Source organism: Lissotriton vulgaris, unplaced genomic scaffold, assembly GCF_964263255.1.
Source record: "Lissotriton vulgaris unplaced genomic scaffold, aLisVul1.2 SCAFFOLD_456, whole genome shotgun sequence".
Lineage (NCBI taxonomy): Eukaryota > Metazoa > Chordata > Amphibia > Caudata > Salamandridae > Lissotriton > Lissotriton vulgaris.
The window spans coordinates 322,786-344,452 of NW_028253265.1; the positions used below are offsets into that span (position 1 = coordinate 322,786).

General features: G+C 42.6%; 1 long non-coding RNA gene across 2 annotated transcripts; it reads left to right on the top strand.

Moving 5' to 3' along the window:
- The first annotated feature begins 283 nt into the window (after nucleotides 1-283).
- On the top strand, nucleotides 284-20,858 carry LOC147661065 (uncharacterized). 2 transcript variants are annotated; one of them, XR_015306035.1, is made up of 5 exons: nucleotides 284-415; nucleotides 8,794-8,840; nucleotides 9,395-9,430; nucleotides 14,620-14,698; nucleotides 20,755-20,858. It is a non-coding gene; the product is annotated as an uncharacterized LOC147661065 (long non-coding RNA). The 2 variants fall into 2 exon arrangements; XR_015306034.1 differs by having other exon boundaries at nucleotides 286-415; nucleotides 8,791-8,840.
- Nucleotides 20,859-21,667: the final 809 nt, after the last annotated feature.

A 21,667-nucleotide genomic window follows, 5' to 3' on the forward strand; every position in this document is an offset into this window, starting at 1 on the left:
CAACTGTCTTGCACAGTTTACACAGCATAAATAACCTGTCAATAAGCAGTTAATCAGGATCAAGATTCATGGTGCCATAAAAATGAGTGCCAGTGGGGACCATTGGCAACCATAGTAAAATACATCATCCTGTTTGGCAATGTACCATACAACAGCTGACTAGTTTTACTACCATAGTATGTGGCTTAATTGACAGAGACTATGCGTATGCAAAAATATCAAACCTTTAAACAAACAGAGATGAGGATATAAAAGTGGCATTAAAGGATTGAAGAGCAATCCACATCCAGAAGCTGACAGACTAAATTGAGGAGACTGCACTAAACCATGGCTCAGAAGGTGTTCTTTGGGGTGGCTCTGGTCCTTATTATAGGAGTCATGCTTTTGAATGTACAGCCTGCTGAATCTGCCCCAGGTAATGTATAATCAATTTATCCACATTGTAGATCAGCCAACTTGAAAATAAGGTTAATCAAGGTAAAAATGTAGGCTTGCCCATACCTTCTGGGGGAAAAAGCGAACACAAAGGTGATTAGGGTGTAACACAGAATTAGATTTTGGTTTTATTGTCACAAAATGTATTCCTTCATTTTGTCAATGTGTCTCATGGATCCTTTCTTATTAGCTAAGAGTTGAAAGGTGTTTATTCCAAGGTAGCTCACATCTGGAGGGTCTTTGAAAGAGTCAGCAAAATAAAACTATGTTTAGGGTATGTTCTGGCAAAATGCAATAACATTTGAACACTCTAATAAATGATTTACGCTAGCAGCTCTGTCATGTTCCAAAAATGAAATCTATACCAAGACTTTATTGTGACTGTATGACCTTTTTTAAAAACTCTTGGTTTTTCATTCTTAAAAGTGGTTTCAATTGTGCAATTAAAGATGGCAACTAGAGTTGTGAAATGTTGGGTTAAAATCTCAAAGTGGGAAATTCAGAAAAGGCAGTTGTAGGTGCACAGCAGATGCATGCCCTCAACTGTGGTGAAATACAACGCACTGCACCGGGGTTTGAATGGGGATCTGTATAGCAGGAGTGGAGGTATTGAGGCAACAGAAATTATGCGGTTCACTCTTCAAACTTTATGAGATGATCTGTCATGAGCAATGTAAATGTCTGTGGTACTTATAGAACAGGACCCTTGTCAAAAAGCAGCAGAGTGCTCTACTGGGTCAAAGGTAAAGATATAATGACCAAGTGATGGGAGTGGGCTGGTAGGGAGGGGGACTATTAGTGTCCCATGATCAATGCATCTGACTCCATCACATGACTGCACTAGGTACGGAACGCTATCTCCCTGAGTTGTGTAAATGTATTGTTGTTATATACTCATTCATGTCTAATCTCTCTATGCTGACGGTTAAGGCTGGTATTCACAAAACCACCTCCAGTGGAGGCCGTACACATCAATTTGTGTGCAAAACGTATAACTTTAGACATGAGCTTTTCCCCTTTAACTAAAAATCTACTCAAATAAATTATAGCTGAAGGCAGAGAATGCTCTCTCTATTCTTCAAAATTGTATCATTCTTATTTTAAACAGATGAAGTGGTAAAGATAATGGAAGTGCTGGGCAAAGAGAAAAGGAAAAAATTGATAAATTGATACTTGTATAGCGCACTACTCACCCGCAAGGGTCTTAAGGCGCTTGTACGAAGACCGCTGTGGAACCCATCCTGGCTTTCCCTGTGATGCTTCCACTCCTGGGCACCCCCAAGGTGGAGGCCAGGCATCCTTAGCGTGTGGGGGCCGTTGTGGAGATTAAGCAAGCTATTGCCCAGAGTTGCAGAGTGGGACTCCATGATTGGAATAGGCACCGAGGCAAGAATGATCAGGTCCGTGGAATTTTGAGCCCAAGACCCGCAGAGGCGGGGAATTGAACCCTGGTCCTGGGCTAGACCTCTTCATCAGGGTTTGCCGCTCTAATCATTGAGCCACACTTCTCCACTGAGAATGGTACCATTTCCCAGTATACAACAATGTGACTAGGCCCCTTGTTTTGTAAACAGCTATCAATGAAATTCAGTACATTCAACAGCACCAGTTAACTAAACATGGAGTGAACGAGTACCAAATGTGCGCTCCATCAACCTTAAAGGATACTGGCTCTCTAGCTCATTATGGAACCTCAGTGGTGAAGCCATAATAGAGTAGTAGTGTCAAAAGGCTCCTGCCCTGTCAGCTGAAGCGGGGACAGTGAGACTGCTGCTGGGGTGTGCTGGGCTCTAATACCACCAGCTCTTGTCAGAACAGGACAGCCAGCAAGGGTTCACAGGCAGCGGTTACTTAAGGCACAGCTTCTTCTTGAGGGTTGTAGTCCACAGGTGTATTCTTTGTGTAGGCGGTCTACCTCATACGGATTGAAATCCCACAGAGTTTCTCATCTTTCAAGTAAAGGATATGTGGGGTGGAGGGAATGATACTAGCGCCGCAGCAGTGGCATGCTGATTGTGCACCCGGCAGGGCCAACACTTCTCACCACGAAAAACAGCAACTACCTTCATGACTATCTCACACTAAATTTGTTTTGTTCTTTACTCCTTCTTCTCAATTTTTCTACAACTCAAACCTAATGTTTTTGTGTAACAGTTTCATTTTCTCTCTTTATCCGTTCCCCGAAACAATATGCCAACTCATTCATCCTATCTTCTCCTCAAACCCCTCTGTCAATTCTCTTCCACTCATTTGGTGAGTGTGCAAGTCATGTCACGTGTGTGATTATCTCTTGCAGTCCTACCTTTGAGCATGAGGCGACTGGCACACTGTCACTCTCACTCTTCTCATCTGAAAATTAACATTATACAGTGATAAAACCTGCTCCGGCATGTGTAGATGGGCCCATTACACCTGCTTTAGTGAATGTCTCAGTGAGTTCAACCCCACCCTTCTTTTCCATCGGTGGCACACCACAGTGTCCGCTTTTATAGTTATCCTTTGGGAGCAATGAGGACAAATCACATTTTGTTCAACCTAAATGCTCAACAAGCCACTGCAATTCCCCGACAAGGTTAATCCAAGTACTCAATATGCAAAATGTGTGTCTACAACCTAGCATTCATATGCTTGCATTCAAACCTTTGAGTCACCGATAACTGACTATTTGCTATTGCTTGAGTTGACTACAGCTAATAACGCATGTTGATTTTCAATATGGTGCTTGTATGAGAATGTGAATACGATTTAGTGTTTCTGCCCTCTTCAGACGTTTGTACAGTTAGCAGAACCCTTCTTCGGTTTGGTGTTGCGTTTTCCATGCAAATGCTATGCTCATGGGTAACAAATGGTTTCAAGTTAGGAGTGAATTTTAGGTGAAACTCCAAATCAAATATAGAAAAATCTAATTTCTCATCACCTTTGGATTCGTTGGTGCAAATTATTCACTTTATACGCCCTGTTGGGATCTCATTGTAGACATAGAAGACAGACCACCTTTGGCAAATCTTGATATCCTATTGTCTTATGTTATGTTATTCAATACCTGCCAGAACTCAAACTACAAATAAAGCGGTCCAAAAGGGGGTGGTGATGGACGGAGCATCTGAACCAATCAAACACTCACACCCAGTCAACAGATCTGGGTGTAATCCATCACGTTCTTTAGCCCACTCTGCCACCCCAGTTCAGAGATGGCCATATGCAAATCAGTATGACCCTGTGCCTCATGGGAACAGTTCAGCCCGAACTGCCAAGCCATCCCTTCCCTGGACCGGAAACAAGCTTCCTAGACCGGTTTCTGGCATTACAGCCGTCTTCAGCCAGGCTTGCTTGAATCCAGTGGCAAAGTGAGCAAGGGACTCACATCTGAGCATACCCTGCCAACTTATGGCGAACAAAGCGGTTCAAAAGGGGGTGGTGTTGTGTGGAGCATCTGAACCAATCAAACACTCACACCCAGTCAACAGATCTGGGTTTAATCCGTCACCGTTCTTTAGCCCACTCTGCCACCCCAGTTCAGACATGGTCAAGCTTTCTAGGACCGGTTTCTGGCATTTCAACGTGGGTCCCTTGCTTACTTTACCACTGGATTCAAGCTACCCTAGCTGATGACGGCTGAATTGCCAGAAACGGGTCCTAGGAAGCTTGTTTCCAGTCCAGGGAAGGCATGGCTTGGCATTTCAGGCTGGACTGTTCCCATGAGGCATAGGGTCAGACTGATTTGCAAATGCCATGTCTGAACTGGGGTGGCAGAGAGGGCTAAAGAACCGTGATGGATTAAACCCATATCTGTTGACTGGTTGTGAGTGTTTCCTGTAGTTTCCACCACTGCTAGCCAACTTGACAGACGCTGCTATTATCAATTCAGGGGTGCCTGACTATGATGCAGTACAAGTATGGCTTAATCTGGTAATCCTGCAACCTCCTCCAAGGCAATGGATGCTAAAGTTCTACTACTACAAAATGCCCATTGATAAAATATGCTTCCATGGCCAACTCCAGGCATTCCTGGACCACAATCAGGAGACAATGGGTTACCTGAGTGACTATTGGGCAGCCAAGAAAGCAACAGTCAGGTGTGACATAATGTAGGCCGCCAACCAAGGAAATGCAAGGCACTCCAGATGCAATGCAGACTGGAACAAGTCAGCCATACGCTCAAGACTCAATACTCCTCCACTCCCACAAACACTACATTGGAAGCCTTGCTGCAGGCTAATAAAAGTCGTAGCTCACTTTACATTGCTAGAGCATAAACTAGCCTTTTCCATCGTAAGCAGTGTTACAAAGAGGTGGAGGAGAACTAGGCAACTTCTAGGCCTATAGGCCTGCCAACAAGAGTCATCCCACACTATACCTGCCAACCTCCATGCAGATGGCACACACTGCACACAGCCACTAGATATTCTGGTGACCTTTGGGGCATAATGCAGCGACCTGATGCATTCAAACATCATGAGCACACTCGTTGACATAGATGTTTTCCTGATGCAAAACGTGCCCCATAGATTTACTCCACTGCAACACTTACAAATTGAGGCCGCCATTACTGATGACAAAATCACTGAGATTATTGAGGTCCTACCATACAACAAGTCCCCTGGCACAAAATATGCAAAACGACCTTCTAGTTCCCGTGGTTTGTACGTTCTTTTTGAAAACACACCCCACCCAGCCGGCTAACATAGGCCAACATTGCAATAATTACTGTTATCCCCAAACCTGGCAAGGACCCATTGCACTGTACAAACTATAGACCAACTTTTCTTCTTAATGCCAAAACCAAACTATTGGGCAAACTACTGGCAAAACGACTATAGCAAGCTATTCTCATTTTAGTAATATGAGATCAAGTGGGATTTGTTCCCCACTGCTCTTCCATGTCGCATCTCTGAGCCCTTTCCTACATTTCCTGCAGGTGTGCAGTGACAAAGATGAAAAATGACTAATCTCACTTAATGCTGAAACAGCGTTCAACAGAGTTGATTGGGACTGTATGTTCCACATACTACAACAGGTAGGCATAGGCCCATCAAAATTAGCTTTGGTCCATAAACTTTACAGTCACCCAAAGGTGAGGGGGGATTTTCACTGCTACATCTTTACACTGTTCACTATTCATAGGGGTACAAGAATAGGCCATCCCCTCACTCCCCTGTAGGTTATCCTCGCCGTGGATCCCATGGTGCTCACCATTTTAAACTCGCAAGAAATACAAAGAATACCAACCACAGGAGGGATTAATAAAATATCATTAAACCATGATGACATCCCAGTCACTCTCCTCAACCCGACCTTCTTGCTGAATACCATGATGGAATTGATCGCCAGCTTCTCAAGCTTATCGGGATACAAAGTGAACTGGTATAAATGTGAAGCCATGCATTTGACTCTTCACATGGCCACCACTGTTCTTAGAAGGCATCACGTTTTCACAAACCCCTGTCACCTTGAAGTATTTGGGTATTCTGATTTCCCGGAACTGACCAACATCATTACACGTGAACATGTAAGCGAACCTTCACATTTGGGCCCCTGAAAGTCTCTCCCTATGGGACAAGAGCCAAATGATCAAAATGAATGTGTTACCTAGACATAACTACCACTTTTTAATGATCCTTCTCCGCTCACCTATCCAACTGATGTTGTCCAACGAAGACTCACTCACAACCTTACTATGATAATCTGGGCAAAAGCCAAGTTGAAACTTGCCAAACTGTATCAACTGTAAAAGGTGGCATGAGATTCCCCAGCATCACAAATTACTGGCAAGCATCAGAACTCATGCACCTCTGTTACATCCTACACACCTCCCTAAATACCCAGAAATTAGTTGCAATGGTAACGGCCCTGATTGGATGCATAATATAAGTGAATCCAGAATGCTCTACACTGATGTCCCTGACTGCATCCTCTCTTCCCATTCGGTCTTGGCCACCATGACCTATGCCTGGAGAAAAGCCCATGCACTACTGAAAGTATTTATTTTTATTCATTTATCCATTTAACATGTTTTGTATAGCGCTGGCTGGACCCGGGGGTATCACAGCGCTTTACATGAGTTTTCATAGCAGTATAGGAAATTTACAACGAAGTAGTATTCAGAACCCAATACAGAAAGATAAAAAGCAGTTTAAATAATACACAATAAAACAAACAAATTATAATCACAAGAGTATAAGGGGGGGTATGGGAATGGGGAGAGGCAAGGGGGGAAAGTTAGGCGATAAAAGACAGCTATACGTAGATAAATGTGTAACATGATACATGGTTATAATGAGGTAGTATTCAGGGTAGCTCAGGTTGAAATTGTTACAGTCAGAGAGTCGTATGGGTAGTCACAATTAAGGCATTTGAGAAGGGGGATGGGTGTGTGAAAAGGGTAGGCTGAGTGGGGAGGGAGGTTTAGGTAAGACTTGGAGGGGCGGGCAGGTCTTGTAGGCAAAGGTTGGTCAGGGGAGTTGGAGGGGGAGGAAGAGGAAGGAGGGGTGTAAGACATTCATGCTTATAGACGGTAAATATCCCTTATGGAATGCCCCAAGCACTAATGGTGTCTTACCTATAGCTTGCTTGCTTATAGACCAAACATGTGAATCCTTTACTGAAGGACAGGCCCAATTTAACCTACCTTAGAAATATTTCTGGGACTACCAGAGAATACAACATTGGTTGTGAAAAGGACTAGCTCCTCCCATCCCATCTTCAGTCCTGGACCACTTGAAGAAATTGGTTATACACAAAGGGGTGGTATCTCTTCCCTATCAAATACAGCCAAACTATCAATACTTTACACCAGGGGTCCCTCCTTAAAATTCTGGTGGTCAAACATGCCATGTATACAAAATTCAGATGAGGATTGGCAAAGCTATAGTCCACACATGATGGCCATATCAGGAAAGCCAGACTAAAATTAAACTATTTTAAAATACTTCAGCAATGGCATTGAATACCCTTCCGACTACAGCAATCCTTACTACTTCCAAAAGCAACATGTAAGGCGTTTGGGCCCCTGGACTGAGACATTGTTCATTTCCTGTGGGGATGCCCTGCATTAACCCACTATTGGACATCTTTCACCAATATGATTGCACAAACGGGTCCTTTTAGAGGACCCGTCACAACTCAAATTCTTCTTCTTCATGACTCTACCCAATGCCCGGATAAGACCAATCAACAATACAGATGGCAAACCATGGCACTGGCAACAGCAAAAATCTGTATCCTAAGATTATGGTGCACTAACATCTGTCCATCCTATGACTCCTTGCTCAAGGAAATGTATAAATCTGGAGTTTGTGACCTCATTGCTGCCAGGCAGAATGATTGACTTGAGACATTTGTAGAGCTGAGGAGTTTGTTCATAAGAGGCCCCAGGACTAGACCATATAACCTGGTACAAATGGACTTTGAGGGATCCGATATACCGTCTTACCCATGGGATTAATCAGGGGAACCTGTATTGAGGCTCAAGAATACTTGTCTGCAATTAGCTAACAGACTTTCTCAGAACAAAAGATAATGGACACCTGAAAGGTAGGAAGGTTCCGTACTAACACACACCTCCTTTCTTTTTACCGTTCACCATCTCGCCTCCCCGTCCCCCTGCCTGGATTCCCCCCTTCTTATAGAAAATGCTTACATTTACCCTCTATCAGTACAAAGCCAAAAGGCAGGATGCTTTACCTTGCCATACATTGGACTTTGGAAGGCTCCTATAGTCATGTGCTTTTGAATAGTCCAGTAACTTGACCGTGTATGCTGACACGTTTGTTTTACAAGGCTTTACTTTTCTTGTATGATACATGTAAAACCCAGTAGAAAAGTGTGAATGAGGGTAGATTGACTGGTGAATACATTTCTACCTCTGACGACCATTATTAATGCTTTGCCTTCATTGGTTTATGTCTTCTTGACAACCTTTCTCTCAGTTGCTGCACTAAAATGTAATGCTGTTAATAGCGACACAATATCAGAACATGAACATTACTGCCCTGTTCTTCTAGGGATTGTGTGACTTATCTATTGACAATCAATGTATAAGTTTAGCTTAACTATGTTAATATTCCAGGGTTCCAGGTTATGTTCACTTTATCCCCCCTCAAGAAAATCCTAAGAACTTAGTTTAGATTTTGTATCGTCCTTGAGAGTTTACTCCTTCCGTGAACCATTTTCAGCATGGTTAAAAAATGAGACATTAAACCTTCGAATTTGCCTTTAGCCAGAAAATCAGATAGTATCCTTTAAAAATAAGTATGTGCTTCTGTTGAATTAGTGCACTAACACTGATGTAATTCTGTCTTTGCCAGGATCATGAGAGAGTGTATTGGTCAAACTCTGTCTTTTCTTTTTCTCCAGCAGAAACTCGAGAGTCAAGGCTGGGTGATGATCGTGCTTCAGGATTGCGTGTATGTATTGCAGGTTTTGTAGTCGTGCTTGTCAACAAGGGTCCCAATGGGGGCAGAGAGAGGAGTGAACCACACTGTGCCCATTGACCAATGAAGCCAGGCTAGGCCTTGTGGCTTGGGGGTAGCAATCATCCCACACAAGTGCAAGGATGGCTGCCAAGTCAATCGGTCATGTCAAGAACATGAGAATTCTTGTAAGATCTTCATCACTCTCATATCTAATAAGCATTGACAGAACCCATGGAATCTTGAGAGCCAACATACATTGGCAATGTACACACTTCAAACAGGAAGGGGGGTCAGCACTGAAACCATATTTTAGAAAGGAAATAATTTGAGGAGTAAATTCACAGTTATTAGATTGAATCCATTGGTCAGTTTGTACAGTCTTTAATCAGTCTGGACTGTATAAGTATAAGTGAACCCTCTTTTATTCTGCTTGGTTATTCTTTACAAGGTAGTAGTTGTAGGGGAATTACTTTATAGTGTCATTGATTTAGTTGTTGTAGCGCAAAACCATTGTTATGTCTTCTTCTTGCTCTTCTTCTTTTCAGGCTAACCGGCCAGGAGCCGAGGAAAGAGAGGCAGAGGTATGTATTGCATCCTGGAGTAAAGATATTGTTCATCTCCACTCTTTCTTCTACCTGGTATCTCACTTCCAACAATACCTCAGTAAGCATTATCTAGTCCTCTGTCACTTTCAGAAAGACTGGTCTTTACTCTCTAGTCCTTTATTGTTTCCTTTGTCCGTCCCTGACAGGTCTTTCCTTCCTATGAATTCATGTTAATTATATTTTAGAACGTTTTGCTTAAAAGAAAAATATATACAAATATTTAAATCCTTTGGCCGGTATAATTCTATCTATCCCCTTGCCTCGTACTAAATGTGAAACTCAAACTAATTTCAAAAGGAAAACCAAACTTGGCGCACCAAAAAAAGATATAATAATCGTCACTCTTCTGTTATTGTGATGTATAACTCTGCCAGTCTGTACTTTACTTACTCAGCCTTCCCTACACCAGTGCCCAGTCTGGCCGCCTCTTCCCAATCCATACGAAGTTGTGATCATGCTCCTGGCTTGGCCACACCCCTCCAGAAGCATGGCAGAATCGAGTGCTTCTCCCGCTAGTTCTCGCTCATCCCTGTTCTGTTTCCCTGACTGCTGCAAGTTTGGCATGTGTGTCTCTGTAAGATTCTCTTAGCCCGGAGGTCTCCAGTCCAGGGTCGGATTGGAAAGGCGGCCACTCGGGCAATGTCTGATAGGCCGCTATCCAAATTTCAGCTGTGGGCTGCTTTTATGGGCAGCCTTGGGGGGCGAGTTGGGAGGTGTCTGTGTTGTTCAGATGCCTCAAGTGGCCCAGTGGGTGCCTGAGAGGCCTTTCTGGAGGCAGATGGGCGTCCTTTACCTCCCTTTTATCAACAGGCAGATGTTTCACTCCCTTTCTTTCTCTGGCTGGCCAATTTATGTATGTATATTGAGCAGAGCAGGGGGCCTGAGCTGATGTGGCCTCACTTCTTTTCAGGTGTTTCATCAGTGTGAAATAATCTTTGCATTTTTTTTATCTACTTGAAGTTAAGAAAACATTCCTCTGCCAGAGACACCCCTCCCCCTTCTTTTCATAAAACTTTAAAGCAGTGTTTTGCGGAAAGGCAATATACAAAATGAGGGCCACTTTTTTTTTGCATGCCCGGGTCGATTTTTAATCTCAATCCAACCATGCTCCAGTCCCGCTATATCTGTGGACTCCTTAAATCGAACCCTGTACCAATCTATCTCTAGATTTCTAGTCAAGGTCCCGTCAAAGAAATCAGCTGTCTTTCTGCATCGTGTGTTTCAGCACTTCCCACTTGTTTGGTGGTTTCTGATCTTGGCATCACCTTCTCTCTCTTGCTACCCTGCATTCTTGTCAGTCTCCTCCCACTCTTGTAGTATTGTCCCCTGTCTCTTTCTCTGCTATCCTCCCAGTTCTGTAAAAGAAATGTCCTTCCTTCCTTCGTTTCTATTCCTCCTCCTTTACCTTTCAGCTTTAATCTTGCTTTTCCTTCCATTCCAGGGGTCGATGTCATTACAGACACTTGCCTTACCTTCTTTTATATATTCCCAGTATCCTTACACTATCCTGTTTACACAGAGAGCTTTGACCAACTCGCGGAGACCTTGAGTACTCTGGTTGCACATGATTAAACAGTACAGAATGACAAAGCATGCAGACAAGACAAGTGAGCTTAAGAAAGCATATGCTCACTTGCCATTGAAACCAAGCAGCACCCGACTGATGATATTCCTCAGGCCTAAACCGGTCTTGGGTGTAGTGTGTCTCTCCTGAGTGCACCAAAGCATGAAACAGCCAACAGGAATGTAGTAGCAGCTTCTTGAATGATGAGTAAGCTCCACATGCACAGGAGAGAGGTCTGTCCAGTTCCTCGACCACAGTAAACTGTCTTCAACAGAATGCTAAGGCATTGAAACCAAACCATGTCACTCACTAACAATGTCACGTTCCACGTTCCACGTAGAACTTAATAAGTATATAAACCACAACATTGGGTTGCTTTAGGACCTGACTTTGCAGTTTGGACTGGACTGTGTCATGATCTGTTGTCACAATAAAGCAGCAAAGGTCAAATTTCTAACCCCCTGGTGCAAGGGCTCAGTTTAGAGCAGCATTAGGAATTTGAAATCCAGTTGGACTGCAATCTATATTCAAGTCAACTCACTGAGCAGTACTGAGTAGGAGGTGTTTCCTGGTCATGTTCAGTCCCACTAGATGAGTTCAGGGACACAGTGGGATTAGAAACCCTCAATAATAGGTACCAACATACAGGAGATGAAACTTTAAAATGTTCTGAAACTCAAGTCTAGTGCATCAAGCGTTAACAGTAAACAAGCAGAAAGAGAATATGAATACAGGTGTATGTGTCATAGTCAACAAAAAAATATGAACATTCCTAACATGGCTAGCAAGTTCCTAGCATCCTAACACCTTATTGCTGCTTCTAAGCGCTATGCTAAACATTAACAGAAAATAGCTCATAAATCAAGGGGCATATTCACAACGTCACTTTCAGTGACACTGCAGTGGCGATAGGGGCTTTGACTTATTTACAAGGCAGCGTTAAGCCACCTAATGTTGCTTAATGCTGCCTTGTAAATAAGGCACCCTTTCAAGCTGTACTCAGCGTGAAAGGAGAGGACAATGGGTGTTGCTGTGGGCATTCCACTGCAACACCCATTGATTTTGACGCTGACCCCTATTTACAAGGGTGGTGTAAATAGGAGGCAGCACGAAAATTAAGACCACGGAAAACCTGGTCTTAAACAGGCAAAACGAGGAGAAATTTTTATTTATCCTCGTTATTTCTGCTTTCATGTGTGCGGCTTTGTGCGGCATACATAGAAACAGCAAAAGGCCATTGATTGTTTATGTGCAGGAAGGTGACCTTTTCTGCACATAAACAATTTTAAAAAAATAACGTTTTGTAACTTCTATGTGTGTTGCATTAGGCAACACACATAAAATTTACAAACGCCATTTATAGATTGTTTATGTGCAGGAAGGGAGGCCGTCATGCACATCTTCCCCTCAACGCAGACACCCTTGCATTATAGTACAAGGGTGCTTGCGTTGGCGCTAGGCTGCTACATTTACCCCAGCACGGGGGAAATGCAGGGCTGCACCACATTATTTCTTAAGCCAAGGAGGCTAATGCCGTGCTCCGCCACTTCATTGTAAATATGCCCCCAAGTTTCATATGATGCATCTCATAGCCATTCTGAAGCACACCTCTTGCATAAGAATGATCAGCAGTGCTCGGCTCCAGGAACAGCTCAGACTGAGGATAGATGATGCTGCAAACCAGATCAGCTTCTAGCTTCATAGTTCTGTCATGAGACCCTTCGAATTAACAATCAGATACCTTGGTTTATATATATATATCCTTGAGTATATGGGTGTGTGAGTATCTGTGTGTGTGAGGGAGATGTAATGTGAGTAGCTATATTGGTGAATGAGAGGGCGTGTCAGTGGCTCTATGGGTGAGTGAGTGGTGGTGTCAATGGCTCTCTGGGAGGGTATCTGGGTGTGTAGTGACTGTATGGGTGAGTGAGTGGATATCTGAATGGCTATATGAATGAGTGACTGGGTGTGTAAGTGGCTGTATGAATAAGTGAGTGGGTGTTTGGGTAAGTGATTTGGTGTGTGAGCAGCTGTATCAGAGAGTGAGTGTCTGTGTGAATTGCTGTAGGGGTGACTGAGCGTATGCGTGAGTGCTTGTATGTATGTGTGAATGGGTATGAAGTGATTATGTGGGTGTTTGAGTGCTTGTAAGAGTGAGTCAGTGGCTGTATGGATGAGCGAGGGTATGTGGAGTGACGGTGTAGGTAAATAAGTGGGTGTGTGGGTAGTTGTATGTGTGAGTGTGTGGCTATGTGAGTGACTGTTCGTCTGAGTGACTTGTATGTGTGGATGTATGGCTGAGTGAATGGTTGTGTGAATGGCTGTACTACGCGTGGGTGTGAGTACCTCTATGGAGGAGTGAGTGGGTATATAAAAACTCATCTGAGTCTGTGAATGGGTTTGTGAGTGGTTGCGTTTCCATGGTAATAAGAGGGGGCGTGAGTAGTTCTATTCATGATGTCCCCTAAGGCATTTCCCTGTTTTTGTGTGTGCTGCAGAAAGCAGCACACATAGAAAGAGGAATAAACAAGAACAAATTAAGATATTTCTCATCATAACCCTTCAAATGGGGATGTGTAGCATTTCAACACCTTCCCAGGTTTACCAGTAACGTAAATGTGGAAATGCACCAAAATCTATGGGTGGATGCATGGGACATCCACACTCCACCCATGGATTGCCACCCTGAGGCAGGGTAGCGCAGCGATGTGTTGTGCGACTCTGGATTTATCATGCCATGCAGTGCCATTCAAGATGGCCTTACACAGATTGATAAATTGAACGTAAGAGTTGTGTATCTCTTGCGACCAGTAGCGTGGCGGAAGGGTGAGCAACTCTTTAATAAATATGCCCCTAAGGCTCTACTAGTAGAAACTATCCCCCACCTCTAAATAAGGTTGCCTAACTGCGAGTTTGGAGGGGTGGAAATGAAAATGAGCATAAATCAAATATAGGTTTCGCACACTCTGCCATATTCTCAAAGAGTGGCTAAATAACGTAAACTGACCTTTAAAATTCATCTTTAGTATTGGCATACAATTGTCTTGGTCTCATGGGGCCTCCATCCCTTGAGGAGCACGCACTCATCCAAATCCCAAGAAGGGAGCATTAATTGACCACTCATAATGAGGGCCTGGGTAAGAACTGATAGTAATAGTGTGCTCAAATACAGGGGTGAGTGCAATTTGTACTCATCTCAAAGGTGCTGTTATGTACTTAGAATCAAACATTATTTGCACCAGTTTTTTTATTTACATTGGTGTGTATCTTGCTCTGAACTATTGTGTGTGTTTAGATGCTTCACACTGAGTTGTTTCCTCTTGCATAAGGTACACTTGGAGCATGTATTCAATATAATTTACAATGATTTTAGTTTGTTGAATTTTAATTTTGTAATTTCATGGAAAATGTAAACGCATTTCTATTACTGTATATTTGTTTCTTTTTTTATTACAGTACATTGCCAGGTGCTGTCTTTAGAGAGTTAGCCTGTGTAGGTAGTTATACCTGATAATTGTATGACTTAGTTGCACTTTTTAAGCTTTGCAAAACTGCTACAAACATGAGCTAACATATTAAAATCCCCTATTTCTGTGTACAGCAAGAGACAGAAGAGCTTGGACTCCTTCGTTCTCTGCAATTATAAAAGGGACGATTATTGGACCACTCATTCCAGCATGGTAAGCAAGGGGTCGCACGATAGAACCAGAAGTAGGTAAATGTAATCATATCATGTATGCTTCATGATACCACTTTCCCTTCTAAAGGAACCCATTTTGTGGTAAGAGCAAAGGGATCCCCTCATTTTGTGGTTGGAGCAGCAGGGTCACTTTGATCTCACTAACTATATCAGGTCACTACCTGGGATGAATATGGGGACCATCCTGTGAAGGGCCAAATGTTCCATTCACATATGGCTACTGCTGTTGGAAACAGGACATATTTTTAGATGGTGTAGTTGATTGAATTACAGCAATATATTATTCATTATTGAAAATTATAATTGAGCAGTAAAAACCCACAAAACTACATTAAGCTTTTTTCCAAAACTACACTTTAAATTGTTAGGGAGAGAGCTGCCACCACCATGAAGACCAGAACCATAGCCACCTCACTGATCTAATATGCTCTTTGAGGTTCAAACTGTTAAATTGGCAACATTTGCTGTTTCCCAGGATCACAAGAGCCGGAAGATACACTGCCACCCACAAAAACAAGGAAAAATTAGTGGCTAGCATGATCTGCACCTTTGCTTTTCAAAAACAAATTGAAGTTGCATTGATTAGTTCCAACTTTCAAATCATGTTTCAAGAATGGTGCTCCTTAGCATACAAAATAAACAACAACTTTAAATTGATTAAGTCTCTGATATTGCCTTGATGGAAAAAGATAAAACATAGTGTTTGAGGGGGAAATGAAAAAGGGAAAAGAATATCAGCAAATTTGGGGAGCATTTAAAGCAGCGTGTTATTATCTAACTTCTTCTAGTTGAAGCAGAGTCTGGCTACTCGGTTCAGAAACCTCTAGAGGTTTTTTTTTTTTAAGGGGCCCATTCTTCGGGGGATATTAAGTGTTATGGTGGGTGGTCTGCCATCTACCAGCAGAGTGGAGGTCATACATTGAGCCAACTTGGCAGAATACCGCCAGCCATATATAGAAATCCCTCCTTGCCTGGTGCAAACCTCAGTGCATTGAGAGGTGCCACCGCCACTTTGATGGCTACTTTGAAGACACTGTAAATCTGCTGAGCAGCCGCCATGTTTCAGCTGGCCTCTTAGCTACCCTTTTTTTCAAAACTAACTCCCAAAGTGGGGGTTTGTATTTGAAAAACAGAAGACTAATAGCCCAAACACTCTGGGAATTTGCTCCCAGGGTATGGGGTCAATTTAAAAAAAAATCTGTTGGGCAACCAGGCAATTCCTGGTGGTCCCAAACACGGAAATGTATGTGCAAGATTGCTTGCTCTCAATAGCACGAAAGGTCCGAGATATTTAGAACAATGGCTGGATATCTGTTGGATTATTGGTCTAATGTTCTCACCAGGGAGGCCTTCATTAGCCTTATTCTGGCTGCTCATCCAACTATAAATAGAGAGGACTGGCAATCAGTTTGATGAACAGGGTACACCACCACCGTTGTGGCAGGGTACCCTATCCACTAAATTCTAAATGGCCAGATCCATATTAAATGTTATGACTCTAGTAAAGGATGACAGGCTGTTTAGTGCTCCTAGCCAGACAAACCTGTTAACCATTACATTTGCAGTCACAACCATGGTTTGGGAATTCTAAATTAATCATTCATTTGAGATTCAAGAACAAAAAATATAGAGGAAAACTCTAATGTTAAGGGACTTACTATCCTCAATTACAAAGTGCACACAGCTGAATCTACTATACAGCCTACCATATTATTGACAATTCTGTTTCTTTAAACCCTGACCGAAGAAGCTCCTCCTGCCACGTTCTCTATTTCTCCTATCACCAACACTTAGACATCTATCTGCAGAGTTCACCAGTTAGCCTGCCTCTATCCAATCAACCCAGCCCTCTAATTGATCTACTGCTCCCCGTTCTTCATCATTCTCTCTATTGGTTTGGTGCTAGTTTTGTGTTATGTAAATTCACATACATACATTCAAGAATCCCTTGAAAAATGCCTTTTGCAAGGAAGCCTTTGACGTTTTTTCAGACATCACCAGACTTACCAGAGAGATTGAGCCCTACTCATTCCACAAATGCTCCACCAAGACTGTTCATGAACAGAATCCAAAAGCTGCAGATCTCTGACTTGTAACTGGCCTTAAATCTACCTGGTATCACACATATGGTCAAGACACCCAACGGACCATCAAATCTGCAATTTATTTATTTATTTATTTATTTATTTATTTAAACTTTTACCGCGCACAGTTACCCACAGTGGGTTTCCCGGCGCTAGGGACAGACTGGAGAAGAAGATATCAGATAGCCAGCATACAGGATCCAACTACTTATGTAAACAACAGCGTTTTCAGTGCTCTGCAAAAACGAAGAAGACTGGTCTCTAATTTAAGGGCAGTGGGTAGGGCATTCCAATATTTGGGACCAAGATAGGAGAAGGAACGTCCCCCCATCCTTGCCAGCTTAAATCTTGGTATAGAGAAACTGCCAATTTCCGAGGATCGTAAGGTACGTTTGGGCCTGTAAAGTTGCACCAGTTTTTGTAAGTAAGTAGGTGCAATGCCTTGCTTGATCCTAAACATGTAGCATAATGCCTTAAACTTTATGCGGCTGGAGATCTTCAACCAATGAAGATCATGCAAGGCAGATAATGCAGAAGTTCTTCTAGGGACATTCTTCAAGAGTCGCGCGGCTGCATTTTGTACAACCTGCAATACTTTAACAGTGGCTACATCGGCACCCAAATATAGTATGTTGCCATAGTCCAGGCGAGATGTTATCAATGCCTGGACAACCGTTCTACGGGAAGGAATGAGAAGCATCCATAAGATCTTTTGTAGCCACCTGAGAGTAGAAAAACAGGTTGCTGCGACCTTAGTGGCCTGCTGCTTCATTGTTAACTTGTCGTCAATTTGAACGCCCAAGTTACGTACAGCATGTGTGGGTACAGGAAGTGCACCCATCTCATTTGGCCAATGCTGAGGGCCCCAGAGGTTCTTATTTTTCCCCAGAATGACCACCTCTGTCTTCTCCCCATTCAGTTTGAGACAGTTCCTCTGCATCCAGTCCGCCACAAGAATGAGGCCCGACTTTAGTGCAGAGGGGTTATTCTCGTCTCACCCTGATAGGGAGAAGACGATCTGGGTGTCATCAGTGTAAGAGAACAGGGTCAGCCCCGCCTGCTCTACGATGTTAGCCAAGGGTTTTACATAAAGATTGAATAATAGGGGGCTGAGTATGGACCACTGGGGGACACCCCCGCTGAGGAACAGACCGCTGATGCTGCCTTAGGGGAGAAAACTTGAAAGGTTCGCTCGCCAAGAAAGGAGGCCACCCAGGCTAAGGCCCTACTAGTCACGCCGAGTGACCGCAGAGAGTCAAGAAGGATGGAATGTGACACGGTGTCGAAAGCTGCGCTCAAATTCAACAGGATGAGCGCCATAGTTTCACCCTGGTCGACACCGTGTCGGAGATTCTCTGTCACCCCAAGAAGGGCTGTCTCGGTCGAGTGGCAGGACCGAAAACCCGACTGGGAGGAATGTAAGAAACAAGAACTTTCCACCAGTTCAGTGAGCTGGGTATTAATGTGTCTCTCTAACACTTTAGAGAAGATGGGTAGCAGGGATATTGGACGAAAGTTGGCAAGATTTGAGATATCAGCACCAGACTTTTTTAACAAGGGCACTACCATAGCATGTTTCCATGGCTGGGGTACATATGCCTCAGTAAGTGAGGCGTTTAACAATTTAACAAAAATCTGATGGGTGGAGGGATCTAATTGTTTGAGTATTTTAGCCGGAGAGCCAGAGCGCACACTATTTAGACAAGAAGAAAATGAACTATTGTCTAATGGCTGCCATACAGAGAGTTTGGCAAAGTAGTCAACATTAGCAGATGACTGCACAGCGCCAGATGCAAAAGGTGTTACCATCGGTGGTGGGGTAAAAAGATCGTAGATCAAGTCGACTTTTTTAACAAAAAAGTCAGCTAAGGATTGGCATTGAACCTTGTCAAGCGCGGGAGGCGTAGGAATAGAGTCCGCTCCTGTCAGTTTTTTTACAACTGAAAAGAGCACCTTAGGGCAGTTTTGTGCATCTGAAACTATTTTTTTAGTATAGTCTGCTCTGGCTGTTTTGCAGCTGTTATGATAGCCCTTCAGAGCTTCTCTGTAAGCTACTTTGTATGTAGGAGAATAATTGTCCCTCCATTTCCTTTCTAAAATCTTACATTGAGTGCGAAGGCACTTAAGCTTGTCGGAAAACCAAGGTGCAGGTGGATGATGAGGCATAGTTTTGTTATATGTCAAGGGAAGAGTGGAATCAACAGCATTATTTACCCACTGACCAACTGCACAATTTAGTGCAGAGATAGATAGGTCGGTGTTAGGAAGTATCCTTAATAATTGTTTATTAAGTTCTGGCATGTTAATTTTCCCCCAACTGCGTGTCCGTTTATCTATTTCCTTTCCGAACTGTTTAAGTAATGTACATACATAAATGCAGGCATCAGTCACTCTACCTACAAGTGCAATTTGCAACTACATTTATAATACAGTGGTTGACTCAGTTTGAGAGATGGATACTTGAGAAGGATGATGCAAAATGAGGTTTGTGCAAGATTTATAAATATGATGCAGTCAATTCATGAAATGCAGGATAGAAGTGCTGAGAACAGGAATTGGGGCAATAACTGACTAGCAGAGAATGGAATGACATGTTCAGCAGGTCAGCAGCTAGTGCACCCAGAGAAGCAATGAAGGAAACTCTTTTAAAGATAGCAGTAAATTGGAACTACATTCCAGCCCGAATATATCCAGTGCTTAATTTGAGCCTTTGGTTTCCGCTGCTCGGAACCAGCACTTAATTGTCAAATCTGGCCCTTGTGACAATCTGCTTAATGGAGGAACTGAAAGGCTAATTTAGAGATGACCGTAACAACAGTTAGTTATTAATTCAATATACATTAAAAATGACTGTTACCTGCCACACAAGCCATTCTAGGCAAAAATGAGATGAACATGTCTGAGTATTTTGGCAACCAAACTGAGGGAGATCACTTGTCCAAGGTACTTGAGGGTGCTTAGAATCACTGGATCAGAACAATGGAATTGATAAGTGAAGCCCAAATTTGGGAAGTTATTAGAAATGCATCAAAGAAGAGTGGGTGGACAAGTTATGATCTAGATGGGATATGTGCAGTCACGGACATTTAAAGGGATGGCGATGGAATGGAGACATCTTTGGGGATGAATTAAGGGTGGATATTATTGTCATATGGAATATGTTGATGTTAACCAGATACATACTAGACCAGGGCAGAATTTGAATTTACACTTGTAGATTTGGAGCAATTTGCAATCTCCATAGAGTCACTTTGCATACTTTTTTCCCAGTATAAGCAATGTGATTACAACAGGAAGAAAGTGAAAGCTCGAGCAAGCGAGCTGGCAAGCATTAACGTCATTTGGCATTCCCAAGCATAATTTTTGGTCGCTAGCAAGCCTTCCAGTGTGATTTTCTATCACGAGTGGTCATGGGAGTAGCGAGGGTTAGAGTGCTTCTTCTCAGGCAGATTTGCACATCAAGAGGCAGGAAAATCAACTCGACTGGCCACATGCTCTTGCGCACCACGCATTGGCATTGTCACAGATATATCAGCATTGAATGAGCTACCGGCGTTACATCGCATTGCAACAGCGTAAAATGCATTATTTCCACACGTTGGCAGAATTCCGCAGAAACTTGCAAAGTTGTTGTGTGACTCTTTGGAATCACACTAAGTGAAGATCCACGAGTTCCATCAACCCCTAAGTACTGAAACAATATACTGGACATTTTTTGGCTCCTGATGGTCAGTGCCGGCTGTTTGCATTTTCTGAAAATTAAATTAAAAGATTTTGACCCACAATTACATAATACAACAGTTAAACTGTACCCTCACCGCAAATTGTACCCACCACAAGATTTGCAAAGACCAAAACACCTTTTGCTGCTACCTATAATATGTTTTGTTTTCAGGAACATGATGGCCTGTTATTACAAGCTAATTACTATTAATATTTTTTTTATCCACAGATTTCCATGACGTGAAATGTAAACTCAATGAGGCTGTCCCTCTCTACCAGCTTTTATTAAATTCATTGGCTGGCGAATTAAATAATAAATCATATTGAGATCTATCCTGAATGTGTTTTTGTGTTCTTTTGTGTCAGACAGTGGGAATCACAAGATCAATCCATGATATCACTTCAGAGTTTCAGAAGATGCATCAAACTACACCTTGTTTATTACCATGTATCTAATTATTTAATCATCTTTGATGCTTTTGTGTTTCATTCACATTCTTTTCTTTTATGTTGGTGCCATCATGAATGCATCAGAATGCGACCAATATGCAGTGCATTTTGTACGCTATGCAAAGCACCACATTAACCCAAGATTAAATATACAAGGAAATGGTTCAGAACTAATCATAAAGGTGTGCCCAATGAGGAATCTAGTGAGAAAAAAATTCCAATGTCTAGTGGTAAACGATAGTGTACATGGGTATGGCTCGTTTTCACAAAAGCTTGTGTGTAATAGCCAAAGCACTGACAAAAGCAGACAAATGTCAATGTCATGTAGACCCCATGCTTGCAAATCCATCAACTCATATTTATTTTTGGTGATCAAAAAATGACATTTGGATGCCAGAAAAGCCACAGTGTGTAGTGGGTCAGTTTCATAATGTCCAATGACAGCGATACCAATATTTCTTGAAAGATTCAACTCTATATTTTATATCACTACGCCACCCTCTTATCATACAATATTACATTATTCAGTATTACAGTAACTCACAAACATTTAAAATCATATAACAATGGAAAATAAGCCAGTTCATGACAGCTGAAGAAGGAAGATGAGGGAGAGATGGAAAAAGCAGGAGGAAGAAAAATTAAAATTGTGGTGAGTGCAAAGAGATGAAATGAGTTAAAGGTAACTAGCA